At 27.2% G+C, this 9,872-nt stretch overlaps 1 long non-coding RNA gene across 1 annotated transcript in view; it reads left to right on the top strand.

Annotated features, from left to right (window-relative positions):
• The first annotated feature begins 892 nt into the window (after positions 1-892).
• Positions 893-9,872, top strand: part of LOC122271371 (uncharacterized) — a 23,005-nt gene continuing 14,025 nt past the window's right edge. The window contains exon 1 of the long non-coding RNA XR_015433251.1: positions 893-5,305. This is a non-coding gene — a long non-coding RNA (uncharacterized LOC122271371). The remainder of the gene's footprint in view (positions 5,306-9,872) is intronic.

Here is a 9,872-nt window from a genome sequence, read left to right on the forward strand (position 1 = left end):
ATAACTGCATTTTATTTAAAAAAAGAATTTGCTAGAAATAATGAGAGGAAAAATAGTATATATATATAATGAGTAATAAAATAAATAATGAGTTCGTTTTCCAGTTGTTACAATTAAAAAATGGTGTTAACCATGATGTAAATAGACCTAAGTTTTTTTACGCTAACTTGTGTTATTATTGTTCATATTTGTAAGAACCATCATTTAAAGTCAAAATATTATCTGTTTAAACCTTGCTGAGAGATGCTAAAAAAATTTCAATGCAAGCCCAGGTAACGTTTTCTAAAAGCCAGAACAAACCATTAGTTTATAAAAAAATTTACAAAATAAAGACTTTATTGAACGAATTCCCTATACCAGGGGTGGCGAACCTTTATACACCAACGTGCCATTTTTTCTAAAAAAATGTTTAATGAAATCACAGACGTGCCGTCAAATAATTTTGACTTCATGATTATTGGGAAAATAATAATACTAAATACTATGAACTTAAAACTCTTTATTTACATTGAAAAGAAAATACATTTTGCAATGTCTCAGTTATACGCGTAATTCAACTTAAAGTAGCATCAGTGGGAGTATATTTTAAATGTTTTACACTTGAGGGAAAGCTACGATTTTAAATTATATACCATCATGCCATGAAGAATTATCTGGTCCTTAGAACGGACAAATAACTTTAATATATACATAAATAGTTATTAATCCTTTAAAAAAAATCACCAATTTCGTGACATTTTCACACTTAAATGAAAATTATCAAAATCAATGCTTTATTCTCATTTTCTGCAATTTTTTTATAGCTCAGATAATGCAACATAAAACGGTGACTTTCCTCCTTATTGATGTTTTATGTCAATTACAGAATTAGCATAGGAGGTGTGGCCAAAGATAGGTTAAACCTGACCTAACAGAACAGTCATGAATGACTGTTGCGTACTCCCATCAGTTATAAAAATAGTACTATATTAATAACAAAAACATCCTTTAATGCAACAACAGAGCTTTCTAACAGCAGCACTTGCACTGGCAAGAATAGTTTACCTAAACAGTAGGCTGCAATTCACTTCGAAGCATTTAGGAAGCCATCTTTAACTCTGGGTGAAATTTGTGTTTTCTCGATATTCTTTTTTTGTACTCAACACACTATTGATGATATAAGGAAAGTAAATTTATTGAAAGATAAAAATTATTGTAAAATATTACAAGAATTGTCGCACTGGCATTATCTTTAAAAGGACATTCTGTGACCTGATTCAAAAACCTTCATTTATGATAGTGCAAAAAAAATGGTCAAAGGATATTAGCATCTACAGAAATCATGGCATCTCGAAATTCGCTAATTACGCCAAATTTGGCGACAGGTTAAAAGTAAAAATGATAATGAAAATATAATCTCTAATTGCCAAAAATAAGTATAACGATAATTAAAACATAGGTTAATTTTTGTTAAACTAGAAAACTAAAAGAGTTTAAATATTATTCGAGGCAGGTTTTGTAAATTATTTCACTCCAAATTATTTTTATTTAAGTAATAAGATTTTTTTTGTTATTTCTTTAGTCCTTTGGTTTGTTTTAAACATTATTTATTTAATTGTAAATAGTATGTTGTGATGTTTTGTACAATTTAGTCTTATTTTCTTATTCATATGTATGATTTACTTGGAAAAAAAAAGGAAAAAATGAACTCGTTAAGAGATTAGTTTACTATTGAAGTTGGTGAAATTTAACCAGTCAAAAGAAGGATAAAAATGATTATGCTTCTTCATTAATGATTATGTTTTGAGCAGGGTTTGTTGATTTAAATCAGCTTGATTTAAATCACGATTTGAATCATGATTTAAATTAAATGTTTTTTTTTTTTTAAATCATTGATTTAAATCAACGGATTTTTATATATATATATAGATTTTTAATGTTAAAAAACAGTGTTTCAATTATTAATACTTTTATTATTTTCTTTTCTTAGTTTTAAAATTTTTTTAAATAAATTGCTACATTAATTAATTTTAGTTAACGAAACTACTTTCTTTTTTGATGTGTGCTGAATTCCAACACATTTGAAATTACATTTTTAAAAATCTATTGATTCTTGAGATTGAAAGTACAGATTAAAGTAAACATTTAATGCTGTCTTAATATAGACTTGCATAGCTGTAGAAAGTAATTAATAAACATGATTTTTTATAAAAAAAATGCAAATAAAGTTAATTAAAATTCTACCTTTTAATTGAAAAATCATGGAATTAAAATCTACATTATATTTTATTATAATCTAATTTATTGATGCAGGACTAAAAATGAATATTTTAATGTAAAAATAAATAGATTAAATATTTATTTATTTTTTGATGAATGACTACATTTATAAACACAATCTGTTACATTTATTTTGTCATTTTAAATATCAAAAGAAAAGAAAGAAATCACAATTTTAAAATAAAATTATGGTTTGCTAATTGAAACTTTGCTTTAATAGTTAAAGTTAGCGTTCAGCGGTATCTTCACAAATTCAACTTCAGGGAAAACTGTAAAATAATTTTACAAAATATTTTTTCTTAAAATTTTATTTTTGTGTCTCGCAAGAAACAATAAATCCATATTTTTACAATATTTTTGTGTTGATTTTTTAATATAATTTTTTATATTCACAAATTATGTTTAAATTTTCACGAAATAGGTGACTCTCAGAAAAACCTAAACAGACCCCTGAAGTACTCTTTAAATTCTCTATTTCATCTAGTCTTTAAATTTCAATCATGCATTTGTTCCAAAATGGTTGCCATGGATTCAAAGCTATGTATTATAACGAAAAATTATTCTAGTAAAGAGCTCCTAAAATATTGTTATAATATAGTTTTAATGTTAATTTAATTTTGACTAAACATTTATAGAGTATTTTTAATCATAAATTAAATTTCTTACAGCGTATTTGAATAAAAATCAAAAAAATCTCATTTAAATCAAAAAAATCCGATTTAAATAAAAAAAAATCACGAACCCTGGTTTTGAGAAAGTTTAAAATGATTACATTAAATGAAACATAGGTGTTAAACGAGTCTGAAACGAGAAAAGTGCTATTGTTCTTAAACTAAGTTATTTTTTTCAGTTATGTATATAAATATTAATAATATTGAGTTTGGATCAAATTATGTGAAGTTAAAAAGTGTTAAATACATTGTTTGTTTTCGAAACTAATGCATCTCTAAAATCTAACAACTAAACATCAAGGTAAAAATAAGCATTTTGATAAAATAAAAAGATCTAGTTAGCTTCAGTCTTTATATATTGTTGTATATAAGTAAATAGTTATATTTCTTTGTATTTATTTTATGAGAAGTTAAATTATAGTATTTATTTACATTCTAATTTTATTTTGAATATTTTAGTTTGATATCTGAATTGAGCTAGTTACAAGTGAATTGTTCGCTAATGTTTACCGCAAGAGTAAAAATAATTTAGAAATTTTAAGTTTCAAAGTTAAATATTGTGCATCACTTCTAAAGTGAAAATTGTATGTTGCAGTTAATTTGACAATTAGAGAATTTAGTTTTAAAAGTGAATTGTTTTGATAATAACATAATACATTGGTTTAAACCTAATAATAAGTAATAATAAGCAGGGTTTGAAAAAAATCCAGGTATTTTATAAAAAAACCCAACCTGCCTGGGTTTTATTGAAAAACCCCGTGGAAAATTGGGTTTTTTCATTTAGTGCTCATTAATTTTAAGTTTTACTGTGTAAATATTTTTATTAAAAAGTGTTGTATAAGCTTAAAAATAGAAATAAATCCAAAAAGTTATTTTAATTTTGTTATATGTATTTTATATTAAGTTTAAATAACGCATTATCACTAATACATATTTGAATCTTTATTGTAAGTAGCTCAAGCATTATAAAATATAAATGCAGTAATAAAAAAGGAACAGGCTTATTAATCTTTTTGTTTTCACTCGCATTTAATATATTTATTAAACACACATATTACCTATTATAAATTTATAATCAGTAAATAATTATAATCAGTAAAAACTAAAATTTCATCTGACTTTTGACTTTAGTAAAAAACTGAAATATTTAATGGTCTTCCATGTTTTTATAATATTAATAGAAAGTAATATTAAAATTACGTATAAATTATAAAGACTATCAGTTACTCGTCCCATTTTTTTCAAATAATTAACTCTAAGAAAATGATTTCATTTTTCCATAAATAATTTTAAAGAGTTCTCTTATAAAAAGTTTTAGCAGTTTAAAGTCAGAAAAATAAAATTGTTTAAATTTCTTATGTATCACTTAGTAAAAAAAAATTTTTTTTCAATTTTCTTTTCAGGTTTTTTAAACATAGGAATTAATAATAATAACCTGTTTATTAATATATAAAACATGCAACTATAGTTGAAAATTTGATCTTTTCAGACTATATTACTTAAATTTCTATTTGATTTAATTTCATTAATATATTAGTTTTTGAAAAAACCCACTTAAACCCATTTTCTTTACTTTACAAATATTAAAAACTGAATCATATAAATCATGCAACTCTATTTGACAAATTTATGCTGCACAATAAATTATATAAAATTAAATGTGCATCAATAAGTTTTAATAAAAAAGAATTTTTTTTTGTTGAAAAAATTAACTTATCGTTCCAAGTGGGTTTTTTCAAGGTGGACCCACCCAATAAAACCCGAGCGGGCTTTTTCAAAGTGGGCCCACTTAGCAAACCCTGATAATAAGTAATAATAAGTAAGCCACAAATAAGTTCATAAATAACTTTTCCTTTGTTTTCTATGCAAATGTTCATCCAAGGGGAAAGAAGTTATAAAATCTGAAATATCTGACTAACAAGAACATGGATAAAAGAAAAAAACATTTAACGATATAAATTAAAATTAAAAGCACGAGATTTTGATGGAACATCAAATATTAGTTGATTTTTGAGAGCATAGTTTTAGTTTTTGATTTTGAGGTTTTTATATAAAAAAAGAACTGTTTCTTTATATAGCTTGATTACGTTGCAATACTTTTTAGTCTGCAATAATTTGTTTCTGAGGATACTATTTCTACTGCTAATTTTTTACTGCCTACTATTTTTACTGCCTACAATTTAAATCTGCCTACTATTTTTTACAATTAGCCGTACTCAATACGTAGTTTAACAGTGTCCTGAATAAATTTTTATTTTGATGTGATATTCGAAATTTTGAATATTCTTTTTTTTTTTTTTTTTTGTATTTTACAGGACTAACTGCAGCCTCTATTTCTATGAAGGGAAAGAATTCGTGTGCTGCACCATTTTCCGGTAAGAATTTTATTTTCATGCTTTAACGATTTTAAAATCTCTTTAAATTGAATAAAATGTACTTTCTAGGTAATTGATGAAAATCTAATCACTTTATTAAACACAAATTTTATTATCCAGTTTAATAATTTTTAAACAAAATATTAAGAAAAAATACTATTCAAATTAGTTAAGTTTTCACTTAACACTTTAAAAACAAAATCAAACTATTAATATTATTTATAAATGAAATCAGATTAAAGTAAGCATATTTCTTGCGCACATGTTAGTTAGTATAAAATATAATCAAAAATAGACATTGCTTTTCTATACATAATCATAAACGCGGCTGTGTGTGTCTGTCTGTAATTACAATATATCGCCCCAGAAGCCTCGCCCAGGCACGAAACTCGGCACATAATTGTGTTTTGACATAATGAAGAAGTATTTTTTTTTCTTCAGAAATTCGGATTAGTTTTTTAGTTATCAGTCATTTTGTAAGAAAACCTAAGCTTTTTCGTCTTCAAAGAGCCATATTCAAAAAACTATTAAAAAATGCATATCTCTTATAAATGTATGCTAATGCGAACCTTACAATTGAAATATTAATTTTCGACAACTTAAACCAATAATTTACGAAGGAATTAATAATTTAATTGTAAGGTTCGCATTAGTTTACATTTATCAAAGTGGAGAAAAGTTTAACTTTTGTATTAAAAATGTGGCAACATATTCGATACGTAAATAGAACGCTTCGCTTTGATATATTTGTCCCTGTTCATCTGGATATGAAGACAAAATTGCAGGACAGGAACACTTTAATTGTCAACTAATCTTCAGATTTCCTGCTATGTTTTAAAAAACTTTATTTGTGAAAACCTTGAGCGTGGCGGACAGCTGGCCGCCTTAAGCGGCTAGTTTTAAATAAAAATAAATTGATCCTTTCGGCTTTTTCTATTTCTCGAATTAGGGTAATATATTATCATATATTTTTTTCCGGCTATGGGACTCAAAATAATAAAAATTCTCTAGACGGATCTTTAATAATGGTAATTAGTATTTGTGAAAATATTAATCAACGAAAATGGCTTTATTATTTTTTTGAAAATATTTATTGAATGTAAAGAAAGTATTGGAGTGGTATATCATTAGTGTATTCATAAACTGAAAATAACTCCTGTTATGCAAGTTTTCGACGATTGAAACTTTTATCTGGATTTCACCTTCATGTCAAAAAAATCCTTTTCGACAGGGCTCGAAAAAACTCAGAAATTTTACCCGTCCCCTAGTACGGCTTGTCCAGCAATGTACCCGTCCTCCTTTGAAACCTGCCAGTAGCTTCTAAATAAATAAAAATATAATTTTCTCCTACTTATTACAGACATTTATATAAATTGTACAGTGAATTAGTAGTTACTAAGATTACAAATACTAGGATTACATTATACAGTAATAAAAGAAATACTAGGTTACTAATAGTAACCTAGTATTTCTTTTATGAAATAATTTATTTCTTTTATGAAATAATTAAAACAACAAAGGTCAAGTTATCTGGAATGTCAATTTATCCGAGGGTACTGCGCTTTTTAAATGAATCAAATATGACGTTTGCCAGTTCCACAATCAAGCCAATGATTTACAGAGGTTTCTGCACAAAAATGTGAAGGGGGTTTTCCATTTAGGTAGATGTTCATAATTGCGTTTAACGCTTCTTGTTCAAGACCTGTCCAAATGCACATGCACAGATCAACTTTTCTTTTGGTTACCGATTTCGTGAGCATGCGCATTTGGTCTGACGAAGGAATTAACGGGATTTCTTGATTAGAGGGTCATTTTAGAAGTGAGGTGCTTGACTCTTGTAAGATAACAAAAATTGAAAATGTATCACGAACATTAACGGGAAAATGGCCGTCCGCGCGGACGTCAGATTCGAGAAATTTGTTGTCCGCGGGGAATTTTTGACCGCCGAGGACGTGCGGTTTTTCGAGCCCTGCTTTTCGACTTAGTTTCTGACAATTGCCAAAAAACCTAAAATTTTATTACAAAAAATAATTATTAGCTTTTCTATATATTAAGTTATTTTCTGCATACAGATAGAATTACAAGTGGTCAATCAGTTATGTTATTTAATTATTTTGACATAAAAATTATTTTTTGTTTTCATAAAATGTTTGTGTCAAAATTCATAATCTATTGTTATATAAATTAAGTAATAATCAATAAATATGTGAAAAATTGCAATTTGTACAATCTGTTAATTTGTTAAGTAAATGAAAATAAAAATTTAAAAGCAATCAAATTATAAAAAAAAAAAACAATCATCGTTTTCTTTATGTGTAAAATCATTTTTCATTTACTCCCGTTTTAACTCTTTTTTCCCCAAAGCATCTGATCATAAAACAGTATTTTCAAGTACTTCTGTATTCCAAGTTTATTTTTCAGTTTTGAATTAAGAAGATTTTTTCAATTAAAATTCAGCCGCATGGACTAGAATGTTGATATAATTAAAAGTATTAAAACATACTAAAATAGCCTATTTATATTTTATTCTAAAAACTGTACTAAATATCGGATGTAACTTAATTAAACATTTAAATAAAGTGATAGAATTTTTTAAACTCATTTAAACAAACATTTTTTGTAAACTGTAATTAATTTACTTCTCAAGGTATATAGTATTATAATCATGATTTATAGGCAGTGTTTAAAGAAAAAATAAAGAATAAATATCGCCCATAAGGACTTTTGTTTTAATGATCGGATTTCCAAGTACTAGTGATAATCTTAATAATTTCTAAGGGTGACCCCGCAGTGGACTGATCTTTAAGACACGGTTCCCAGCAGATCACCGAAGTCAAGCATCACTGACTGCCGTCAGTGTGCGGGTGGGTGACCACTTGGATAAGTCTGCGCAGGGTCCGAGGGTGGGCTGTATGGATCCTCGTTAAACTGTTCTACCGTAAAGTGCTCTACTTCTCGCGCAGATCGTCTGGCTACCGAAGCAGGTGTGCCATCCCCTCTGCAGAGGGTCAAAATTGGGATGGCATGTCTTCGGATCATCCTCAGAGATGCTTCCCAGATAGTCGTCAATAGCCCATTGTGCAACCAGCTGTAAATAAACAACAACAATCCTAAGGGTGGCTTCAAATATGCTAATTAATGATTAAGTCACGCAAAAACGTACTTTCTCAGAATGATTTTTTTTTAACATACAGTCAAACCCCGCTATAGTGAACCTTCAAGGAACCGAAATTTCGGTTCACTATAACCGGGAGTTCACTATATCCGTTCCGCAAAAAATTTTAACTAATCTTTTCAAACTCCTTCTTTTTATTATACATTATTTAAATAAATGACCAATAATGACTGAAAAATAATACGTAGTAACAAAAAATGTGTCAACTTGCTTTTATTTATTATTACTCTTCGTCTTATGGACAAAAAAAAATTAGTAATCTTTGGCTGATGCAGGGAAAATTTTTCCATACACCTGCCTGGGTTGGCCTTTGTTCATGGATGGAAAAGTGAGATAAAGGAAGCAAACAAGAAAAAATGCTTATGGCTACATTTCACTCAATAGATGGTTTTAAAAATCAGTGTAGGTATTTATTGTGAAGTAGACATTTCAAAATTATTAAACAAAATCAGTCGAAGACGGAAAAAAGTTTATAATATCCAACTTCCTCGCTATTTAGTTCACTATATCCGCAAAAAATAACATTATACGTGTATAGCAAAAACGGGACCGAACATTTCGTTCACTATATCCAGGAGTTCACTATAAACCGTGTTCACTATAGCGGAGTTTGACTGTATTTGGATTCTCAACGTTCAAAATATAAGAGATTGACACAACCTCAAAATTGTGCCCTTAATAGTTTAGACAGGAGAATGGATGAAAGTTTTGACCCCCTTAATGTTAATTTCACTTTTTTCGTTTTTAGTCATATCTTTAAAAATAATTGAGCAATTTTAAAAAAAAAATGCACCCTTATATTAGGGTAGCACTACCTTTTTGAGTGAAGGGCCACATGCGCTGTAGATTAAGCAATGAAGGGCCGCATGCTCACGTTTTTAGGCAGACATGCTGAGAGCAATTATAGGTAGTAATTGTTATATAAGCGTCATTGTTCTGGGCACATAATTCTTTTAACCTTGTAATCCTTTAACCTTTTAACCTTCAGTTAACCTTGTAATATGTTAGCATAAAATTAAACTTTCAAATGTTTGAAATGAACGACAAAACTTATTACTTAGAGAAAAAAAAACAGAATCAGAAAATCAGAATAAATTTATCAGGAAAAAAAAAATTCAGATAAATTAAAATAAATAAAAACAATGGGAAAATTGGTGTTTTTTTTTATCTTACTACAATACATAAGTCTATTTAAATACAAATTTTAATATTAAAAAATTTTAATGTTCATAGAATTAAATTTTTTAAAAGATATTCTGTTTAGTTAATAAAATAAATGCAAGTTAAATATTTAAGTTTAAAGAAAGTTTGTGAGATTAAAAATTATTAAAATGAAAACAAAGCCCTTTCATCGCAAAATAAGATTCAACATTTAGTATGGAATATACTCCA

The sequence above is a fragment of the Parasteatoda tepidariorum genome, chromosome 4 (genome assembly GCF_982258835.1).
Source record: "Parasteatoda tepidariorum strain Cologne lab strain chromosome 4, Ptep-v5.0, whole genome shotgun sequence".
Classification (NCBI taxonomy): Eukaryota; Metazoa; Arthropoda; class Arachnida; order Araneae; family Theridiidae; genus Parasteatoda; species Parasteatoda tepidariorum.